The sequence below is a fragment of the Ornithorhynchus anatinus genome, chromosome 1, assembly GCF_004115215.2.
Source record: "Ornithorhynchus anatinus isolate Pmale09 chromosome 1, mOrnAna1.pri.v4, whole genome shotgun sequence".
NCBI lineage: Eukaryota > Metazoa > Chordata > Mammalia > Monotremata > Ornithorhynchidae > Ornithorhynchus > Ornithorhynchus anatinus.
In genome coordinates this window covers 126,687,641-126,709,423 of record NC_041728.1, presented here as the reverse complement: position 1 = coordinate 126,709,423, position 21,783 = coordinate 126,687,641, and the positions used below count along the sequence as shown (strand labels likewise).

The 21,783-nt window shown below is 42.1% G+C and overlaps 1 long non-coding RNA gene and 1 other non-coding gene across 3 annotated transcripts in view; both read right to left on the bottom strand.

Moving 5' to 3' along the window:
• LOC120638536 overlaps positions 1-21,783 on the bottom strand; it is a 170,837-nt gene that overhangs the window by 60,131 nt on the left and 88,923 nt on the right. The gene's annotated exons all lie outside the window — the stretch shown is intronic.
• Positions 16,902-17,035, bottom strand: LOC114816719. The gene has a single exon (XR_003764531.1). It is a non-coding gene; the product is annotated as a U6atac minor spliceosomal RNA (small nuclear RNA).

The window sequence follows — 21,783 nt, the reverse complement described above, 5'->3', positions numbered from 1 at the left end:
TTATTACTGTATTTGTTAAGCACTTACTATGATGTCTCAAACACTGTTCTAAGCTTTGGGAGTAGAAATGAGTTATTCAGATTGGACACAGTCCTTGTCCCTCATGGGGCTCACAGTCTAGGTGAAAAGGAAAAGAAGTATTTAATCCCACTTTTCAGATGAGAAAACTGAGGCATCGAGAAGTTAATTGAGTTGCCCAGAGTCACACAGCAAACAACTGGAAGAGCTGGGATTAGAACCCAGGTCCTCAGACTCTCAGGCCCATGTTCTTTCCACTAGGTCATGCTGCTTCTCAAGTAGCCTCAAGCAGATAAGTTTAGTGTGGTCCAGGGGCATAGAATCTGCCCTAGGAGTTCCTGCAACTTGGGGAGCCTAGTGGTGTAATAATTAGGATTCAGCAATTCCATGGTGCATGTTCGATTCCTAGTCAGAAAATATGAAATCATCAGACATGTATTTTCCCAAATCTCCATTTTACTTCCCCAGTCCCAAACACCTCCAACCCCCACATTCACTACCTCATGTTTCCCAACCTTCTCCCAAGAGTCTCCCAAGGAGATCTCCCACCTCCTTTCAAAATTTATCCTCTGCCCCTCCGACTCAATCCCTTTGCACCATATTAAAAGACTTTGATTCCTTTTTTTCTTCTTCACTGCTGCCTTTAATTACTCACTCTCCAATGGCTCTCTCCCTTCCACTTTCAAACATGCCCACGTATCTCCAATACTAATAAAACTCTCCCTCCACCCCAGTGCTCTTTCATTCATTCAATTGTATTTATTGAATGCTTATTGTGTGCAGAGCACTATACTAAGCACTGGGGAACCAGCTATTGCCCCACCTCCTGCTTACAATTCCACTCCAAACTTTTCAATCAAGTTGTTTACTCCCCTTCCCTCCACTTCTGCTCTTCCAGTCCCTTCTTGATCCTCTGAAATCTGGTTTCTGACCCTCCACCCCCTAAAACTGCTCTCTCCAACATTCCACTAGGCCGTTCTGCAGTACTCTCCCAAGTGCTTAGTGTATACTGCTCTGAAGAGTAAGCTCTTAATAATAATGTTGGTATTTGTTAAGCGCTTACTATGTGCCGAGCAGTGTTCTAAGCGCTGGGGTAGACACAGGGGAATCAGGTTGTCCCACGTGGGGCTCACAGTCTTAATCCCCATTTTACAGATGAGGGAACTGAGGCACAGAGAAGTAGTGACTTGCCCACAGTCACACAGCTGACAAGTGGCAGAGCTGGGATTCGAACTCATGAGCCCTGACTCCAAAGCCCGTGCTCTTTCCACTGCGCCACGCTGCTTCTAGCAATTGCTCTTAGCAATTACCACTGATTGATTGGTGCCTATACATATATGTGTGTGTGTGTGTGTGTGTGTGTGTGTGTGTGTGTATTTATGCTGGCATTTGTTAAGCACTTACTGTGTGCCAGACACTGTTCTAAGCTCTATTTAGATACAAGATGATTGGTTGGGTTGGGCAGAATCCCTGTCCCACATAGGGCTCACAGTCTTAATCCTCATTTTACAGATGAAGGAACCAAGGCATAAAGAAGTTGTGTCTTGCCCAAGGTCACAAATCAGACAAATGATGGAAGTGGCATTAGAACCCTTGACCTTCTGATTCCCAGGCTCTTGATCTATCCACTAGGCCATGCTGCTTCTGAATGAAAGCAGTCCAAACAAGTCGAAGGGGTCAGGAGAGACTGCTATCAATTCCCCTGTCTCCCTTGAGTGTGGACACTTTACCTCCATGTGATCCTACTACTGAGAATCCACCCAGGTGGTGGGCTTCCTTGACAAAGGGGCAGAACAGAAACTAGTATCTTCCCGCCAGGGAATGAGGAGGTGGTTTCCGATGGTTTGTCTAAGTCCTGCTAGTATGGAGACCCAATATTTTTAGGTGCTTGGAAATATCATTTCTTCAAAGCACACAGTTTCTTTGAAGGGCAATTTTTAAAACAAAATGGACAACTGAGAAAGAAAGAAGGGTTGGGTGAGTTTAGAAGGAACTCTATAAAAATTTTATGACAGTCCTGCAACCCCCAATCTAGTGGGTACCTGAATTTAGAGTGTGCTCAGTATCTGTCTGATCTTGGTATTCTTTCCTAGTGCTTAGTACAGTGCTGTAAATACAGTAAGTGCTTAGTAAATATTATTATTACTACAGTACAAGAATAGGAGGATGGGAAGGATTTGACTCTGGCAACAAATAGGGGAATCAGTCATTCTAAGATAATAATAGTAACTGTGGCGTTCGTTAGCTCTTAATATGTACTAGGCACTGTACTAAGCGTTGGGGTAGATAAAAGCAAATAGGGTTGGACAGAGTCCCTATCCCACGGGGGGATCACAGTCTTAATCCTCATCCTTTCTAGAGTATGAGCCCACTGTGAGCAGAGATTTTCTCTATTTGTTGCTGAATTGTACTTTCCAAGCACTTAGTACGGTGCTCTGCATAAAGTAAGCGCTCAATAAATATGACTGAACGAATGAATGAATTTTACAGATGAGGTAACTGAGGCCCAGAGAAGTGAAGTGACTTGCCTAAGGTCACATAACAAATAAGTGGCAGAGCTGGGATTAGAAACTAGGACCTTCTGACTCCCAGGCCCGTGCTCTATCCACTATGCCCTGCTGCTGTGTGCTGCTCTGCACACATAAAATGCTTAATAAATAGTTACTACAACAGTATGAGGACAGGAGGATAGGAGGAATTGACCATGGGAAGAAATAAGGGAAACAGTCATTCTAAAATGCACATAGTACTTTATCTACCCATCCTGATCCTAAGTTTACCCAAGTCTTTCATTATCATTGCTTCCTTAATAAGCCCAATGATTTGTCCTGTTGAGAACCAAAGGTCTCCATTACAGTCTAGCCTGCAACTGAGTGGACTTGGGAATTTAAATGTGTATTTGTATGAAAATCTATTTTCATACCTAGGGATTGGGCAGTGGGATGGTTGGGAAAAGGGAAAGTCTTAGGCCCAGTGATGGAACTTTGGTGGGAGTCAGTTCACTTTAGGGTCTAATTCCCTAATAGTAATAATGATATTTAATGAGGATACCCTGGGTTCAACTAATGGTATTTTTTGAATGTTGACTATGTACAGATCACTGTAATAAGCGATTGGGAGAATACACTATAATAGAGTTGGCAGCCATGTTCCCTGCCCACAATGAGCTTACGATCTAGAGAATGCACTGTTTCAAGTACTTGGGTATGTACCTCAGAGGAATAGGCATGACCCCTGCCCACCAGAAGCTTGCATGCTAATTGGGGAGTTTACAGATAATTGGAATAAATAATGGAGGGAGATCTATTCGCAAGTGATAAGAATGGGAATACATGAATAAATATATAGGTGCAGTGGGATTGATTTGGAGTGCCGAGATCTACTTGGGAAAAGCTTGTTAGAGAAGGTAGAATTTTAGGATGGTCTTAAACATGGGGAAAGTTGTGACTGGTCAGATTGTGGAAAGAGGGAAATTTGAGCGAGGGGGATGGATGGGTGCGTTTTGAGGAAATTCAGGAGCAAGGATGACAAGGAAGTGGGTTTAACAGAAGAAAAAAAGGCTAGGTTTCTTCTGGTATTACAGCGCTAGCTTTAATGCCTATTTGCATTGTATGATAGTTATATGCTCGATGCTTGGTTTCTCGTCCATCGCAGTAAGCACAGTGGTAAGTTCTAAAAGACAATTCAGGCCAAATCATAGCATAGCATAGCAATAGCTAATAGCAAAGGGTACTCCAAAAGTCTGACAAAGGCTAAGTCCACCAAAACAATAAAATTGGGATATATTTCAGCATCTACACTGCTGTTAATGCCATTTATCATTGAATTACAAAGTAGACGCACTCTACCCGAAAGTTCTAACAATAGAAGAAGTGGAGCCTAGTGGAAAGAAGATGGAACTGAGAACCTGGAGACCTAGGTTTTAGTTCTAATTCTGCCCCGGCCCACTTTGTGAAGTAGGACAAGTTATGTAAACTCTGTCTCCCCATCCTCAAAATGGAGGTAAGTATCTGTTCTCCCAATCTCTAAGACCATGTGGGACAGAGACCGTGTCCAAACTACCTTGCACCACCCCAGCGCTTGCAGCAGAGGAGAGAAGCAGCATGGCTCAGTTGATAGAGCACAGGCCTGGGAGTCAGGAGGTCCTGGGTTCTAATCCCGACTCTGCCACTTGTCTGCTGTGTGATCTAGGGAATGTCATTTGACTTGTCTGTTCCTCAGTTACTTCATGTGTAAAAAGGAGATTGAGATTGGAAGCTTCATGTGGGACAGGGACTGTTTCTAACCGCTTTCCTTATATCCTCCCAGCACTTACTACAGAGCCTGGTACACAGCAAGTGTTTAACAAGTATCATTATTAGTATGTACATATCTTTAAATTATGCATTATAAATTATTTATATATATTAATGCTTGTCTCCCCTTCAAAACTGCAAGGTCGTTGGGGGCAGGGAACATGCCTGCCAACTCTATTGTATTTTCCTCTTCCAGGTGCTTAGTATACTGCTCGACACATAGTAAGTGCTTGATAAAAGCCACTGATGACTCATGAAGATGCCTCTCATCTACTCTACAGCTTCCTGCTATCAGTAGTGTCTGTCACTCCTGCTCGATGGTAAACTCTTTGAGGACAAGGATAATTATGATAATGATAATGATGACATTTGTTAAGCACTTACTATGTGCCATGCACTGTTCTAAGTGCTAGGGTGGATACAAGGTAATCGGGTTGCCCCATTTGGGGCTCACAGTCTTATTCCCCATTTTACAAATGAGGTAACACAGAGAAGTGAAGTGACTTGCCCAAAGTCACACAGCTGACAAGTCGCAGAACCGGGAATTAGAACCCATTACCTCTGACTACCAATCCCGTGTTCTTTTCACTAAGCCATGCTGCTTCTTATTAATAATGATTATGGTATTTATTAAGTGCTTACTATGTGCCAGTCACAGTACTAAGCTCTGGAGTCGATACATGCAAATTGGGTTGGACACAGTCCCTGTTCCCCATGGGGCTCACAGTCTAGTGCCTCTAAGTGCCTAGTATAGTGCTCAGTATACAATGGGTGCTCAATTGGTAATCATATTTAGTCAGTCTCCTAAAAGACATGTAGGCCTCCTTGATTCCATTTTATATTCTTCTGTATAGGCAAACACTGTTCGATCAGATACTGCCTAGGGAATATTAGTGACAGCAGTCAGTTCTTTTGATGAAATTCTTTGGTTATATGTTAGGATTTTCCCTATCCAATCTAGCAAATCACCTCAAGCTTCTTTGGGCTTATTGCCAGTCCTTACAGCTGTGCTAACTCTGCAGAGTGGTTCATTTCCAGTGTCACGAGACTAGTGCAGCAGACTGACCAGGCAGGGAAGCAGCAATTTGGCAAGTTGCTTCAGTCTATACTTCACTCCGCTGCCTGGATTATCTTTCTGCAGCAACACTCTGGGCAAGTCACTCCATCCTCAGAAATATACAGTGGTTGCCTATCAACATTCGCATGAAGCAAAAACTCCTCACAAGTGGCTTCAAAGCTCTCCATCACCTTGCCCTCTCCTACCTCACTTCCCTTTTCTCCTCCTACAGCCCAGCCTTTACACTCTGCTCCTCTGCTGCTAACCTCCTCAGTGAGCCTCATTTTCGACTGTCCCGCTGTCCACCGCTGGCCCACATCCTACCTCTGGCTTGAAATGAATGCCCTCCCTCCTCACATCTGCCAAACTAACTCTCTTCCCCTCTTCAAAACCCTACTGAGACCTCACCTCCTCCAAGAGGACTTCCCAGCCTGAGCCCTCTCTTTCCCTCTCCCCCTCCTCCCCTCCCCATTGCCCCTACTCCCTCCCTCTGCTCTACCCCCTTCCCCTCCCCAAAGCACTTGTGTATATTGTACATATTCATTACTCTGTTTATTTTGTTAATGATGTGTAATGATGATTAGACTGTAAGCCCGTCGATTAGACTGTAAGCCCGTCAAACGGCAGGGACTGTCTCTATCTGTTGCCGACTTGTTCATCCCAAGCGCTTAGTACAGTGCTTTGCACATAGTAAGCGCTCAATAAATGCTATTGAATAAATACCATTGAATGAATATGTATATATCTATGATTCTGTTCATCTATTTTGATGGTATTGATGCCTGTCTACTTGTTTTGTTTCGTTGTCTGTTTTCCCCTTGTAGACTGTGAGCCCATTGCTGGGTAGGGATTGTCTCTATCTGTTGCCAAATTGTACCTTCCAAGCACTTAGTACAGTGCTTTGCCGATAGTAAGTGCTCATTAATAATAATGTTGGTATTTGTTAAGCACTTACTATGTGCCAAGCACTGTTCTAAGGGCTAAGGTAGATACAAGGTAAGCAGTTCATCTCACATAGGGCTCACAAGTCTTCATCCCCATTTTACAGATACGGTAACTGAGGCACAGAGAAGTTAAATGACTTGCCCAAGGTCACACAGCTGACAAGCGGCAGAGCCGGCATTAGAATCCAGGACCTCAGACTCCCAAGCCCGGCCCTTTCCACTGAGCCATGCTGCTTTCTCAATACGATTGAATGAGTGTAATGAATGAAAGGGAGAGGTTACATGCCTTGAGAAGAAGCTTCCTGAAGATTGTTTTCAAGATTGTCTCCATCATATAGCAGTAGACCTTGCCTACAGCAAATGCAACAGCAAAACAAGGACCTATCTTCTCATGCATCCAATATGGAATATATTGTTCAGTAGTCACTGATCTTTTCAGCCACAACCACACATATGGAAACAATTTCACCATCAGCAATTGCATTTATAAAACCAAGGACAAAACCGTTTCTACACCTCCATAAATAATAGTGTAACCTTGAACTTTAGAGCCCTTTTATTTATTCAAAAGGATTTCACATCAGTTAACTCAACTTTCCTGTGAGATAGGGATTTGGAAGATGCGTTGAGAGGTTGTGACTTGCTGAAGGTCACACAGGAGGGTGGTGGAGTAGGACTAGCACTCACATCTATCTCCTATTTCTCAGATTAGTGTTCTTTCCATTGGTCCTCCTTACTTCCCATCTAATGACTCTTCCCATTCATAAACAATCAAGTTTATGGGAAGCAGCATGGCCTATTGGATAGAACACAGGCCTGAGAGTCAGAAGGACCTGGTTTCTATTTTTGGCTTCACCACTTGTCTGCTATGTGACCTTGGGCACATCACTTAACTTCTCTGTGCCTCAGTTACCTCATCTGAAAAATGGATTAAGATTGCAAGCTCCATATGGGACAGGGACTGTATCCAACCTGATTAGCCTATATCTACCCCGGGGCTTAGAACAGTGCTTGACACATAGTAAGCTCATAACAAATATCATCATCATCGTTTTAAAGGGAGCTCCACTGGACACTTATAAGGTGTCCTTTTTCCCTCAACTCAGTGACTATGATTAAATGCAATTGATATGCCATTTCTCAAAGGCAACCCCTTCTCTACTGTTGTGTTAACTTAGACTCAAAGTGCCTGTTTCATATCAATTGACATTATTTCTTATTGAATGCCATTTGAAAAATCACTGGTTTGCTGCTCCAAATAGCACTTAATGCCAATTACTTTTTTTATACCAATTGAAAATCACTGGTTGCTGTTCCAAGTAACTCTTAATGCCAATTACTGCATGGAGTGCAGGCGGGTTTGCAAATCTAGACTGGATTTTTAAGCAGCAACTGATTTGACTCTTGTGCTTCCATCTGTTTTTCCTTTCTCTGTGAAGCCTAGAGGCAAGGGTTTGATTTACTGGTACTGGAAAAGAAAGACACCTCAGTCTTGCTGTCATTTTTAGTGTAAGTTGAGCAGGAAGTTTACTGGAGAATCCTGGGTAATATCAGCAACAGTTTGGCCACATGAGTTTGGGCTCAAGTGTGCGCTGGGATTGGGGGTGGAGGGAAAGAAACTAGAGTTTCTTTGCCTTCTGTTGTTGACTCTTTCCCAATGCAGTGTGAAAGCAGGGCTGCCTAGTGGAAAGACCTCAGGCCTGGGAGTCAGAGGCCCTGGGTTCTAATCCTGGCTCCATCAATTTTCCACTCTGTGATATTTGGCAAGTCATTTAACTGCTCTGTGCCTCAGTTGCTTCTTCTGCAAAATGGTGATTCAATACCAGCCCTCCTTCCTACTTAGACTGAGCCCCATTTGGGACCTGATTATCCTTATCTACCACAGCACTTATATAGTGCTTGTCATATAATAAGTGCTTCACAAATACAAGTTATCATTATTATTATTATTATGTGGTGAATATCATTTGACCACAGATAGGGTTCTTTCAGGAGGTAGGGGGATGGACTAAACTATTTCAGCTGTCCTTTTCCATTCCCTAGCTTCATGATCACATCTTTTTCCAATGCATCATTTCCTAGATTGTGAATTGTGCTTTCCTGATGAGCTTCCCCCAACCACATAGTAATGGTAGTATTTGTTAAGCAGTAACTATAGCCCAAACGCTATACTAGGTTCTAGGGTGGATACAAGATAATCAGATCAGATCTAGTTCCAGTAACAAGGGGAATTACACTCTAAGTAGAAAGAACAGGTATTGAATCCTCACTTGACAGATGAGGAAACTGAGACACAAAGCAGTTAGTGGCTTGCACAAGATCACACTTCAGGAAAGTGACAGAGCTGGGATGGGAACTCATATCCTCTGACTCCCAGACCCATGATCTTTCCATTAAGTGACACTTCTTCTCACACAGTTGTATTTATTGAGTACAATATGACAATATAGCAGATACATTCTCTGCCACCCAATGAGATTATAGTCTAGAGGGGGAGACAGGCATTAATATAATTAAATTAGAGATATGTGCATAAGTGCTGTGGAGCTGAGAGGGAGGTTGAATAAAGGGAGCAAGTCAGTATGACACAGAGAGAGTTGAACAACAGGAAAAGAGGGCTTTGTCAGGGAAGGTTTCTTGGAGGAGATGTGCCTGCAATAATGCTCTGAAGTGGGGGAGAGTAATTGTTCGTACTCACGTCAGGGAGGGGAGGAATTGGTTAACTGAGGGCCAGTCTGTGTATTGAAAAAGGAAAACTGGAATGAAATTCCTCTCATGGGTAAATTTTCTACATAATAGTTTTGCTTATCACTTACTACATTGAAAACACTGTACCAAAATCTGGCATAGATTACAACATAAGCAGTTCCCACAAGGGGGATAGCAGTCCAAATAGGAAGGAGAACAGGTATTGAATCTCCATTTTATAGAGGAGGGAACTGAGGCACAGAGAAGTTAAGTGACTTGCCCAAGGTCACATAGCGGGTAGGTGGCAGAGTCAGGATTAGAAGACAAGTACTCTGACTCTCAGCCCTATGCTCTTTTCGACTAAGCAATGCTCTTTAACTACAGTATCTCTTCATATCACGACAAAATATCTGTATATCGTCATCCATTTCTACTTCATTCTTGACTGTCTAGATCACAATTGTATTTTCCCTCAGTCAATTGTATCTACTGAGTACTTACTTTGTGCATAGCATTGTATTAAGTGTTTGAAAGGGTACAATATAACAGAGTTGGTTGAGACGTTCCCTGCCCACAGTCAGCTTAGAGTATAGAGAGGATTTACTTATGTTATCTATCATTTGTCAGCACAACTGTGACCTCTCTCTCTTTCTCCCAGGACATTAAATGTATTCCAAGCATCCATGATCTCTTTCAAGATACTTCTTTACATTAATTTAGGACAGATCTTATCTAGAGCACATAAAGTTTAGAGATACCCAATAGGAATGTACTGATATTGATTTATCTGTGAATTCCTTACCTCCTTATCGATTGGTTTTATGAAGTAGTTAGACTGGCTCATCAAATACTACTTCAAACCATATATAGCCTAGATTCAATGATGACCAGAGGTACAAGTGACAAGTTAAAAGACTTTAGAGCAAATAATGAAGCAAGGAGTTATAGGAGTTGCTGACTGTATGTTATAGGTTGGATGCTTTGTATTCTCCCATAGTATGTTAAATTGATGTCACCTTTTAGTAAATCCAGATATCAGGCAGTATGTTTGAAAGGGGAAAAGCAGAAGTGCTATTTCAGTTTAAGAGCAAAAGGAGAACAGAAGTAGAATAGTAGGTTGCCATTTAGAAACTGTTTATGACCTAAACCATCACAGAATCATTTGGTCAAAATCATATCCCTTCTGCAAATCACTTCTTTACTAAGGTCTTTGGACTGCAAATTGTATAATAGCAAGCTTTTGTGTAGAGGGTACCTCTAGACAGTAAATCTTGTTATGGACAGAGTCTAACAACTCTGTTGCATTGTACACTCCCAAGCAGTGTTCTGCACATCGTTCAGTGGTCAGTAGATTCTGTTGAATGGCCGAATACATAAAATAATAATGGTATTTATAAGCATTATTTTATGCACAAAGTACCGTATTAAGGACTGTCACCTTTTAAGACTGTAAACCTGGTGAGGGCAGGGATTGTCTCTCTCTACTGCTGAATTGTAGCTTTCTAAGTGCCTAGTACAGTGCTCTCCACAAATTAAGTGCTCAATAAATACAACTAAATGAATGAATGAAGTGGGGTAGATACAAGTTAATCAGGTTGCCCACAGTTCTTTTAATAATAACAGTAATAATAATGATTATGGTATTTGTTAAATGCTTACTATCTGCCAAGCACTATTCTAAGTGCTGGGGTAGATACAAGGTAATCAGGTTGTCCCACGTGGGGCTCACAGGCTAAATCCCCATTTTATAGATGAGGTAACTGAGGCACAGAGAAGTTAGTTGGTTTGCCCAAGGTCACCTAGCAGATAGGTGGCAGAGCTGGGATTAGAACCCGTGCTCTTTCCATTAAGCCACACTCATAGTATAAATAGGAGGGAGAAAAGATATTGAATTCCCCTTTTGCAGATGAAGAAACTGAGGCACAGAGAAGTTAAGTGACTAGTGCAAGGTAACAAAGCAGGTTTGTGGCACGTGTGGCTCTGCACCCAGCAAGAGCTTAATAAATCAACTGATTGATTAAAACCCAGGTCCTCTCTATTTCCACTAGACAGCTTTACCCCCCTTATATTCAGCAGATACTGAGCTATTCCAAAATAATTGAGTTTTTGCCCTGGCAAAATTCATCAGAAGTAGCTTGCAAGACAAATTGAATTCTGTGGTGAGCCCACAAGTTGCCTTGTTAGTGGTTATGATCCCACAAACAACAACGAGGAAGAGACTCGTGAAGACACTGATGGGCCCTACCTGAGACAGGTGATTGTGAGTCTGTGGAGGCGGGTCATGGAGAGAAGCGGGGCTTTCTCTCCCTGTTGTGCCAGTAATGGATCTGAACCAATCAATAGCTGCTACATAGAGCTACAGCTGTGACACCTAAGGCAGATAAAAGACGGTCGCTTTGAGTCGCAGGGAACATACAGACAGAAGCATCTAGAGAAGTAGCACAGGGGCACACAGGTGGCATGCTGGAGCAGAGGAAGCTGCAGGAGAGCATCACTTGGAAGCAGAAAGAAGCAACTTTGGCAGAATGGGCTCCTTTGACCAGAGATTGGTATCAGACCCTTGGTGGAGAGGGCTGAGGTGGGTGTGTATATGTGTCACTCCCTCGCACGTTGGTAAAACTTAGTAAAAAACTTTCCCCAGTAACCTTGCTGACTGTCTCTATCTGTTGCCAAGTTGTACATTACAAGCACTTAGTACAGTGCTCTGCACATAATAAGCGCTCAATAAATACTAATGAATGAATGAATCAGAGGTATGGTTTGACTTTACTACAGGTCACTGAGGCTTCCCGGTTCCGGGAAGGGCCTGTTTGGTACGAACTGGGGCTTGAAACACATTCTAGGTTCTATAACCTCTTAAAACTTTGTGTCTTCAGTGCTTCCAGGGCTAAAGGGTTGATAAGGACTTGATCTCAGCATCGTTTGATGAAAACAAAGAAGCAGCCTATTTTGTTAACCTAATGATGCTCCCTTGTCAAAGCAGCATGCCTTCAGACAAAGGAGACAGAGAACCATTAGGACTCAACCATGACTTAAGGGCAGTACTGGAGAAGTCTCCCTTTGAGAAATTTGGATGAAGCTTGGTTCTGGGACTTCGGGACTGAGAACTTGGGCCAAGAAACCTGTTATAGTGCTAATGTTTTACCCAGAGGCCCTTGTACTTTCTCATCCCTGCCTGTCCTATTCCAGCTAGGTCCCAAAATGCAGAATGTGTTTAGGCAGGCAGGGTTGCAGCACATCACAGTTTTATTTTTTCTTTTTTTTAACAGGCGGGCTTCATTAATGGCCAAAGTGACCCCTTCAGAGTGCCAATTCTGAGCTTTGGGGCCTTGACCAGGAGGATGATGATAATAATAATGTTGATATTTAAGTGCTTACTATGTGCTGAGCACTGTTCTAAGCGCTGGGGTAGATACAGGGTAATCAGGTTGTCCCACGTGAGGTTCACAGTCTTTATCCCCATTTTACAGATGAGGTAACTAAGGCATTGAGGAGTTAAGTGACTTGCCCAAAGTCACACAGCTGACAGGTGGCGGAGTCAAGATTAGAACCCCTGGCCTCTGACTCATAAGCCTGTACTCTTTCCACTGAGCCACAGTGATTCTCTTTGCCTTGCCTTGAGAAGCAGCACAGCATAGTGGATAGAGCACAGGCCTGGGCTCACCGGGCCAGGATTCCACTTGTCTGCTGTATGACCTTGGAAAGGTCACTTCAATTTTTTGTGCCTCAATTACCTCATCTGTAAAGTAGGGATTAAGACTGTGAGTACCGCATAGGAACTGTGTCTAAACTTATTAGCTTGTGTCTACCCCGGTGCTTAGTATGGTGCTTGACACACAGTAAGCATTTAATAAATGCCATAATTATTGTCATTATTATAGTAGTAATGATGGTATTTAAGAGTTTATTATGTGCCAAGCACATAGTATCCCTATTCTAATTCCCACTCTGCCACTTGTCAGCTGTGTGACTTTGGGCCAGTCACTTCACTTCTCTGTGCCTCAGTTACCTCATCTGTAAAATGGGGATTATGACTGTGGGCCCCACGTGGGGCAACCTGATGACCTTGTATCTACCACAGCACTTAGAGCAGTGCTTGGCACTTAGTAAACGCTTAACAAACATCATTAAAAAAAATAAAAGCAATCTTCTTGTAACCTTGGCAGCCTTTACTAATCATGGAAGTCAACAATTTTTCATGATTGTTGATGGGTCTATCTTATGGAAAACCCTAAGATGGTTCTTCAGTCAAAACACTTTACCAGGAATGAAAAACTCTGTTATATTGTACTTTCCCAAACTGTTTCATACAGTGTTGTACACACCACAAGCACTCAAGCAGTCAATGATACTATGCTTACTATGTGCAGAGAATTGTACTAAGTGCGTTGGAGAGTGCAACAGAGTTCATAGACAGGCTACCTGCCTCAAATGAGCTTACAGACTAGGAGGGGTGGGAACAGACCTTAATTTTTTTAAAAAATTATGTGTTATTGATAGATATGTACATTAGTACTGTGGGGTTGAGGTTTAGGAAAATATCAAATGGCCAAAGGTCACAGACCCAAATGTGTAGATGATTCAGAAGAGAGAGGAAACTGGGGAAAAGAGGGCTTAATTGGGGAAGGCATCTTGGAGGATATGTGACCTTAATAATTAGGATTGATTGACTGAAGACAGTTGAAGAAGTCAGAATGGTAACTAGAACCCAGGTTTCCAGATTCCCAGAGCAGACAACTGTTACTGAAGCTCAGTTGATAGAGGATTCTTGCTCTTTCCTCCTCATTTTACATCTATTTCTCCACTTTTTAAAAATAGGTCCCTGTGAGATCTGCTGTGGCCTGATCTCTAGTCAAATGTTATGGTCTAAAGAATTGTTCTTAGAAATGTAAAAGAGAAAATAGGTTGCATCCCTGTGCCAAGATTTTTAATTTTGTAAGTCACCAATCATGTATTTTGCTTAGTGCTATGCTCTTTCCCATTGCTAAGGTCTTGGGAAATGTAAGTAAATAATGTTCCAAGTGATTCTGTATCATAAAAGCATCAAGTAAATGGCTTCTTTCTAACATCACTTCTTTTGTGAATCATTTTATCTTTTCCCAAAATTTTTGGGGTTGAATATTCACATGACCTCCTGGGTAGGAAGGATCATTTTTGCCTCAGTTCCAATCACAAAGCCTTACACACACGTTTCATTTTATGCCATGCTACCACTCTAAATCAAAATACAAATGGGACATTAACTTCATTACGTGTCACCCTCCTGAAATCTTCTAGGACCGACTTCATGCACTAGAATCTTCAATAGCCAAAAAACCATAGATAATTGGGAGTGTGTGAACTCCATGGATCTTACTTTTTTCTACTTTTGTTCTCTTTTCTTTTGTGTGTCTATCTGCTGGTTTCTGCAAAATCAGAGAAAGGAGTTGACTTTTACTAAGCCACTTTGGCTATCACTCTCAAATGGTGATGGTTTAACAATGGGTCGAGGCAAATGGGTGTTGGCTACTGGAGAGTCTCAAAGATAGTCCGTTTTGTGACCAGAGATTCAGTCCAGTCTCCCTACCATTTGTCTGGTTGTGCATGTCTTTGGGCCCAAGATTATCAGGGGAGAGTGTTAGGATGGATCCATATAAACCATCGCCCCTACTGAAAAAAACCCAAAAAACTGAAGCAGTGTGGCCTAGTGGAAAGAGCACAGACCTGAGAGTTGGAGGACCTGGTTTCTAGCTCTGGCTTCTCCACTTTTCAGCTGTGACCTTGGTCAAGTCACTTAACTTCTCTGTGCCTCTATTTCATCTCTAAATTGGGGCTTACAGCTGTGAGTCCAAAGTGCAATATAGACTGTGTCAAAAGGGGTTATCTTGTATCTACCCCAGTACTCAGTAGAGTGCCTGGCACATTGTAAGTGTTGAAAAAGCACATGTCCTGTTAATGGTTGAACCTACCTTGTCTTTTATTAAACATCAGTGTTTGAACAATGCTCACTCGAATAGCAAAGGGTCAGAAGAGGTCCCTCTGTATTTTCAAGGACAAAATAATAATAATAATGTTGGTATTTGATAAGCGCTTACTACATGCCGAGCACTGCTCTAAGCGCTGGGGTAGATACAGAGTAATCAGGTTGTCCCACGTGAGGCTCACAGATAATCCCCATTTTACAGATGAGGTCACTGAGGCACAGAGAAGTTAAGTGACTTGCCCACAGTCACACAGCTGACAAGTGGCAGAGCCGGGAGTTGAACCCATGACCTCCGAAGCCCAGGCTCTTTCCACTGAGCTATGCTGCATAAGAATATACAGGAAATTCTCTCTCAAAGACTCACAGTGACAGTTGAGTTTCATCGTCTGCAGTGATGTCTTTAAACTGGACAACTACTAAACTAATTAGGTATTTTATAAGCTTGATGATGGGAATCAAGACAGTTAAATCTAACACTTTCATAGTAGAGTGGAATAGTCACATTTTCCTCTTGCTACTCAATTTCTGTATTCTTTCAAAATAAATATTCCTTATCCTCAAAAGGCTCATGGTACTCCAGAGAAAAAGGAGCAATTTACCCAAACTTAAAGGCAGGAAGTCAAGACTGAAGAGATTAAGTAAGAAACCTGGGAACAGAATGCTTGCTGTTAACATTAAAGTTCAGAGCTCATTCAGCTGCTGTAGTTACCTGCGGGGTTTAGAGGAAATACAATTTCTGATCAAACCTAAGGGGTCTTATCCTGATTTGAAAAGTGAAAGCATAATTCTGCACAAGTCACTCAAATCATAATGATAAAGGTCCAAAATATATGCATACACACCCACATACACAAACATCACAATATTGTGATATAGGAGATCGGTTATGAACTCTTAAAATGGAACTGCTGGGCCATCTGTGGATGAGACAAAGAAGGGATCTCAAAACAGAGAAGCCCTAGTGAATTAACTGGCTGAACAAGTGGTAATCTGGACAACTCTATGTCCGTTCATTAGTATCACTGAAATATTGCACATGGTAGTCATTTTGACATTACAGGGGGATTTATAACTATCACTTGCATTAGGTTGTTGGCATTACACTACTGATTTTTATGATATTTAAGTGCTTACTATGTGTCAAGCACTGTTCTAAATGCTGGCATAGATATAATTTAATCAAGTTGGACACAGTCCCTGTCCCATATGGGGCTCACTATCTGAGTAGAAAGGGGAACAGATATTGAATCCCCATTTTACAGTTACTCTTTGACTGAGACAAGAATATTGGGAAACTCTAAGTCATGTCCACACTGTGTTTCTGACATTCAGTAAACTTCTTTCCAGACTATAATAAAATGTTCCTTCTCATCAGTAATTACCATGTCACTTGAGTTGGTCAGACTGGTCACCCCTAACTCCTATACATCTATAATTTTATTTATCTACTTTGATGCTATTGATGCCTGTCTACTTGTTTTGTTTGGTTGTCTGTCTCCCTATTCTAGACTGTGAGACTGTTGTTGGGTAGGGATTGTCTCTGTTGCCTAATTGTACTTTCCAAGCACTTAGTACAGTGCTCTGCAGACATTCATTCATTCAATAGTATTTACTGAGTGCTTACTATGTGCAGAACACTGTATTAATTATTTGGAATGTACAGTTCAGCAGCAGATAGAGACAATCCCTGCCCAATGACGGGTTCACAGTCTAAACAGAGGAGACAGATAGCAAAGCAAAACAGAACAAAACAAAAACAAGACAACATCATCAAGATAAATAGAATCAAGGGGATGTATACCTCATTAACAAAATAAATAGGGTAATAAATAATATATACAAATGAGCACAGTGCTGCAGGGAGAGGAAGGGGAAGAGCAGAGGGTGGTGGGGGGGAGAGGGTAGAGGGGGAGCAGAGGGAAGGGTGGGGGTGAATTAGAAGGGTGGGGGTGAATTAGTTGCCACAAAGTAGATGGCAATGCCTTAACCATATATTGTGTTGTAAAGGCCACTAGGACCTCTTCCATCCTTCTCAAGGAGAGTGCTAACCTTCTCTCCTTTCATACAACTCAGTAAGCGCTCAATAAATACAATTGAATGAATACTTCGTCTGATGAAACTTGAATATAAGTAAGAACCAGTGAACTGAAATTAACACTGGGGCCTCTCTAAAGCACTATCTACCCCATTTATAATATTGATCAGCTAAGCCCCATGAATTCTTCAAGCCAGTAAAGAATGTGAACTGATGCGTTAACTTATTAACTGAATGCCCCTTTTCCAACCAATTTTATGTATCAAAGTTTCAGAAATTGTTGAGCTTGTTTTTTTTTTTTCCAAGTCTAGAGTGAGAATAACCTTCTTTCTATGGGACTTGGGAAGTGGGGATGCTTAGTCCTGCAACAGACAAATGTGACCATAGTTTGTTCCATAACACTTTTGACATTTTTAGTAGATGCATGCAGTGTGAGAGAGATTATGCATAAATCAGTAATCAGAAAACTTGAACTAGGACAGTAACTCTGGCCCAGGCTTACTAGCTTGCAAGATTATGGAACAAAAGCAACAGAAGCAAACAGTTTAACTTCTGGATCCCTGGATCCTTGTTTATTCTAGACCCAACCCAATGACAAACTCGGTTTATTTCTTTTAAATCTGCAACGAATATGCCAGAGTAAATCTAAGTACTTGATTGGAAATTGGTTGTCAATGCTTCATAATATAATCACCTAAAACTATGAGAGCTCCTGAGACATGTTCTCCTCATGTGACTGTTTAAATGCAACCCTTCTTTCTCTGTGTGTGTGTGTGTGTGTGTGTGTGCGTGCGCGAGAGACAGAGAGAGCCTACCATTTGTCCTGCATTTCATTTTCCAATGTGACATATCTGATGGTGAGATCCTACTTGTCCATATAAATGAATGCAATGGCCGATATTTCTCCAGTGGAGGGAAGGCGGTTCTGAGAACCCAATATTCAGGTGTATTGCTCTTTTAAAACATTGGGTGATCAATAAATTCTACCACCAAAAAACTCCTGGAGGTCAGGTATTTTGTCCAACTATATATTATTCTCCTAAGAGCTTAATATAATGCTTTGAACGTGGCAGACCCTAAGTAAGTCTTTAGATGCTCAAGTATCCCCATCCTAAAAAAACACAAAACCCTTACTTAACCCCACCTGTCCTTCCGGTTATCATCCATGTCCCCTCACCATTCCCTTCAGAGCTCCTTGAGAGAGCTGTCTGCATTTGCTGCCTCTATTGCCTTTCTTCCAATTCTCTCTTGACCCCCTCCAATCTGGCTTTTGTCCCCTTAATTCCACCCAAACTGCTCTTTCAAAGGTCACCAGTGGTCTCCTTGTTGCCAAATCCAATGGCCTCTACTCCATCCTAATCCTCCTTGACCTCTCAGCTGCCTTTGACATTGTCCACCACTCCCTTTTTCCTGGAAACATGATCTAACCATGACTTCACTAACACTGACCTTTCCTGGTTTTCCTCCTAGTTACCCAGCCACTAATGCTCGGTTTCTTCTGTGGGCTCCTTCTCTGCCTCCCACCCCCTAACTGTGGGAGTCCCTCAAGTCTCAGTTCTGGATCAGCTTTTATTCTCCAACTACACCCACTTCCTTGGAGAATTTACTCGATTGAATAGCTTTGACTACCATCTCTATGCAGATTATTTTCCAATCTACACTGCCAGCCCTCATCAATCTCTTTCTTTTTCTCTCTCCCTCTCTGCAGCCTCGTATTTCCTCCTGTCTTAAGGACATCTCTAGGATGTCCATGGATACCTCACGGATCCAAGGATGTCCCACAGATGCCTCAAATTTACCATGTCCAAAATGGAACTCATCATCATCCTACACAAACCCTCTCTGTCCCAGGACTTTTCCATCACTGTAGACAGCACCACTAGGGAAGCAGCACAGGCCTGGGAGTCAGAAGGTCATGGGTCACTTATCTGCTACATGATCTTGATCAAGTCAGTTCACTTCTCTGTGAGTCCCATGAGGGACAGGGACTATATTCAATTCAATTTGCTTGTATCCACCCCAGAACTTATTACAGGGCCTGGCACATAGTAATCACTTAGCAAATACCTTGATATTATTATTATCCTCCTTATCCTATGAACCTGCAACATTGGCATTATCCTTGACTCAACTCTCTCATTCAACCCACATATTTAACCTGCCACCAAATCCTATCCATTCAATCTTCACAACATTGCTAAAATTTACCTTTTCCTCTCTATCCAAACTGCTACTACGTTAAGTACTATTGACTCCACTGACACCTGATCTCCCACTCCAGTCCATAGTTCACTCTTGCTAGAATCACTTTTTTTGGGGAAAAAAAAGTTCAGTCCACATCTACTCACTCCTTAAAAACATCCAGGAATTGCCCACTCCATCACTTTGCCCCCTCCTATCTTACCTTGCTGATTTCCTATTAAGTCATGGCATGTTCATGTCACTCCCCTAACGTCAGCCTAATCACTCTGTCTCAATCTCATCTATCTTGTGGCTGACCCTTTGCCCATGTCCTGCTCTGACAAGGAACTTCTTCCCCCTTCATATCTGACAATCGCTCTCCCCATATTCAAGTCCTTATTAAAATCATATTTCCTCCCAGGGGTTTTCCCCAACTAAGAATTCATTTCCCCTATTCCCTCTGCATCGCCCATGCCCTTGGATCTGTACCCTTTATACCACCCCCCTCAGCCCCACAGCCCTTATGTGCATATTTGGAATTTATTTGTTTGTATTAATGTCTGTATCCCTCTCTAGACTGTGAGCTTGTTGTGGGCAGAGAATGTGTCTACCAAGTCTATTCTATTGTACTCTCCCAAGTGCTTAGTACAGTGCTTTGCACAAAGTGCTCACTAATTAGGATTAATTGATTTGGATAGCCCAAACACAGACTCAACCAATGAATCAATAAATTGTCATTTATTGAGAGCCTAAACACTTGGGAGAATATAAAACTTTGACATGATCCCTGCCCTCACCAAGTTTATGATTTAGCACAGGAGACAGACATAGCTATCCAGTAAATATAAACATCTGCATTTACACAAATTATCTATTTGATTGAGACATTGTTTTAGCAGTGTGGTCTAATGCTGTCAGAATCTATTACAGTCGTGTGCTGGAAATGGATCCGGAGGCCATATCTGAGCTTTTTTTAGGTTGTTTTTGTCCTCTACTTATCGATTCTTTTTTAAACGTTTCATTGTCTGAAAGGACCCTGAGGAACCACTGGCATATCTCTATTTTGCCCTAGATCAGCTGCGCTGCACAGACAGTGAAATCACAGCTGCTGAGCTGTTTCAAAAAAATTACAATTATATGGATATATAATTTCCATCAAAATAACAGAGCCAGCAAATTCTGTCGTCTTTCTGTTATTTCTTCCGTTGCTATAACTGCATCAGCCGTCTCTGTTGCCATTATTATCTGGAGAGGAAAAGACCTGTGATGAAAATTTTGTGCTAGGTCGTATGAATTTAGAAACATTAAAAAAAAAACTATCCACAAAAACCATTTAGGTTCTGCTGTGATCATGACACACCCAGCAGCCTCAGGAAAGGAATTATGCAGCATGACATTTTGGAAAGAGCCCAGGGCTGGGAGTCAGAGGACCTGGGTTCGAACCCTGGCTCCACCAATTGCCTTGCTATGTGACTTTGGGCAAGAAACTTCTCTGTGCCTCAATTCTGTCATTAGTAAACTGGGGGACTAAATACCTGTCCTCCCTCCTACTTAGACTGTAAGGCCTATATTGGAGGAGTACTGTGTCTCACCTTCTTATCTTGTATCTATCCCCACTTCTTCGTACAGTGCCTGGCACATAGTAAGGATCTAACAAGTTCCGTTAAAAATGCTGAATTAAAAAAGTTTTGAAGTTTCCTCTAGACTGCTGCATGAAAAACAAGGCCCAGAGTGGACAAGAGCGGAATTGCATCCTCAGTCGCCCAGTAGAAATCACTTCTTGTGGAAATGATCGAAGTTCAGATCTTCACTTAGGTGGCTGTGTTGAAGAAGCCTATCCCATGCTTTCCAGGCCAGCTCTCTGCATTCCTATAGATTGGAAGTACTGGGGGATGGGATGGAGGGAGGAAAGGCTAGTAGTGTGCCAGAGTGATTGGACTGGGAATGCAGAAGAGTGAGGGCTTTTCCTCTTCTAGACATCCTGCTGCCATCCAACTGGCCTGGCCCTTCAGGGAGCACCCACCCTCCACATTGGCAGTGAAATGCAGACATGTGAGAGGATGGGGCTAGCTTTACTTAGCTCAAGAGAAAATGGGACAAATACATAACTTCCAAGGCTTCTAAGTGAGCAAATTTGAGCAAACCTAATTCTCCTGTCAGAAAACTGTATGTCTTCCAAAGTTCACTTATGTAAGGGAGAAATTTGCATTCTGGAGTTAAGTGGTTTTGTGTGGCCTAGTGGAAAAATTGCAGAACTTGGAGTCAGAAGAATTATTTAATGGGTTCTAATCCTGACTCCATTCCATGCCTCCTGTGTGACTTGGGTCATGCTTCAAATTCTCTGTGCTTCAGTTTCTTCTTTGGTAAAATGATGGCTTAAATGCCTGTTTTCCTTTGCCCTCATACTAGGGTATTTTTTATCTACCCTAGTTATCAGTGTAGTGCTTGGCACCCACTAAACACTTATGTACCACAATGATTATCATTTTTCAGGAGATCATCTAATCTAGGCCCCTGCCTCCTGCTAGTACTGACTGCATCTGGATCATCCAAACTAGTTAGGTCTCCCTCTCATTTTCAAAAGTCTTCAAATATTCTAGGTT